This window comes from Loa loa (genome assembly GCF_000183805.2).
Source record: "Loa loa unplaced genomic scaffold supercont3.522, whole genome shotgun sequence".
Taxonomy (NCBI): Eukaryota; Metazoa; Nematoda; class Chromadorea; order Rhabditida; family Onchocercidae; genus Loa; species Loa loa.
The window spans coordinates 9,910-12,504 of record NW_018108702.1 but is presented as its reverse complement, the minus strand read 5'-3'; positions in this window follow the sequence as shown (position 1 = coordinate 12,504).

Below are 2,595 nucleotides of genomic sequence, written 5' to 3'. Positions count from 1 at the left end.
CTTAATCCTTTTGATGAATTAGGCGAAAAAAAGAAATGCACTTTTTAAAGTTCAAAGTTCCATTTCAAAATAAATTAAGATGAACTTATTTCCTGTTACTTTGGTTGAACAGTTTAAAAACAAAAAAAGAAAAAAAAGAAAAGAAAAGAAAAAGAGATATTTTGACATTTATTTATTAAACGATAATTAAAATTGTCATCAAAATTTCTTAGCAAAATATATTTATTTTTAAGAAGTAAAAAAAAGAAACAAAATATTTAAAAAATGGTAATGGAAAAGTTAAACATTTCAATTTTAATTTGAAATTCAAATTTCAATATCAATTCAACATTTCGAAATATTTCTATTCAATGTAAATTATAAATATTAAATCGTACCAAGTGCAAAATAAGTATCAAAAGTAATTAATTGATATTTAAGATTGTAAATTAATGTCAATGAAACATTCATTCAATTTGATTTTAGTAGTAGCATTATTTTCATATTATAAAAAAATATTAGAAATAATATAATTTAGTATTTAATATTATTTAATTTAAAAATTTCATTCAAAAAAAAAAGGATTTTCTTAAAAATTGTAAAAGATTTCTTAAAGAAGAAAGAAAAAAAAAAAACAGATTTTCCGAAGTTTTTCCATACAATCAAGTTGTAGCGATTCGTTAAAAGAGAAATAACTAATAATAGAAATTAAATTAGCGAAAATTTAATTAGTGGTAAAGTAAATAAACGTTAGAAATTAGCAAAGCTAAAATCATAGGCTAATGAAAAGCTTCATGGTTGGCACCCAATGTATGGCCAAGTTAAATTTTCCGCTATGCTATTATTGGCACAAATAGACAAGTAAGTTTTTTTTTTGGATTTTTAAATTTTAGCATTCAGCATTAAAACTTTTGAACCGAAATTTGTTTTACTACTTTACTTAGTAATGAAATTACTATTTGCTTATTTTATCAATTGTTTAATTAACATTTAAATTTTTATTACTATTTATTATCAAATACCTAAATTTATATTATCGCTTATCGTTTTTTAACATTTCAACCTATATTTATTACTTAATTATCTAATAATAAAAGTTATACACTTAAAATTATTATTTAATAATGAAATTAATATTAAAACTACTTAAACCTTTAAAATTTGCCACTTTACTTTTGCATTAATTTGCATTTTCTTATTTTCTCGTTCACTTTTCATCTCACTTCTGATCTTTTTTTTTTTTCTTGGCCACATTTACTTAGCAAAGATTTTTAAGAGCCTAATGAAAATAAATGTATGCATGCATAAGTATTCTTATTTGGCCAAGTCAAAAAAGCATATATAAATTTGATAAAAAATTATAGATATAATAGATTTTTAAGGTAAATTTAAAATAGATGGTACATTTCAAAAATTTTAATTTATAAGAATTGAGTATTAAACAATGAATTGAGATGAAAGGGTGGGTAATTAATTACACATTTTTAATTAAAAGTAGTGAACAATGAAATGAGAAAAATAACTCATTATCAAATAATTCGCTTTATTAATTGGATGAACGATAAAAAATTTATTCTCACACATATATATATATATATCTTTTCTCTAATATTAATAATTCAATTTTAAATGAAACAAATGCCAATTTTGGGTCATCACAAATACGATTATATTATTTAAATATGGTAATTTATAACTTTCTTCTCACTCCAAATATATCATATGTTGATAATGAAAATTTTGTGGACGATAAAAATGATAAATTAATTTGAATTTCATTAAAAATAATTTATAATCTGTGAAAAAAACAAAAAAATTTTGAAATATCTCATTCGAAATGTAATACTAAATTATAAAGATTCAATAAAAAATAATTAAAAGTTGTATTTGTTGTTCTTTTAAATGAAATCATTTCAATCATTAATGAAATTTTAGAAATTCCAATATAAATGTTATAATTTTTTTGACGGATAAATGAAAAAATGATAATATCTTAGCAAATAATCGATTAAATCTAAAATTTTATTTTTAAAATTTAATTTTTCGTCCTCGTTTTTGCTAAGAGTATGCTAAACTTTTGGTAATTAATTATGTAACAATGATATCATTACAAAAGTAAACTTTAAATTAGAATTCATCCTAAGTTTGTTTTTTTTTTCTATCTCATTTCTTCCTTTTTCTATCAAAAAATTTTTTTGTCATAAAATTTCAAACATTCTTTTCGTTTTTTTTTTTTTGCAAATGAAAATACTAAATGATAAAACAGTATGATAGCTTAATAATTAGTTAGAACAAATTTGAAAAAAAGAAAATGATAAAAATTTGAAAACAAAATTATGAAATGGAATTAATTTTTGATGCGTTGCAAAATGTTAAATTATTGATTGGATAAACAGGTGACAGAGTTGACAGAGAGAGAACAGAAACTGGAAATAAAACGAAAACTGGCTTAACATAGAGAACAAATAATACTTTTGCCTGCTTATGAAATAAACAAAACTGTATGCTTATGAAATAAATATTTACATATCCTATATTATAATATATACCCATTCTCATTGATATTAAAATTATTTTTAAAAAAAAAAATGACTTTTTTTTTTTGTCACTTCCTTC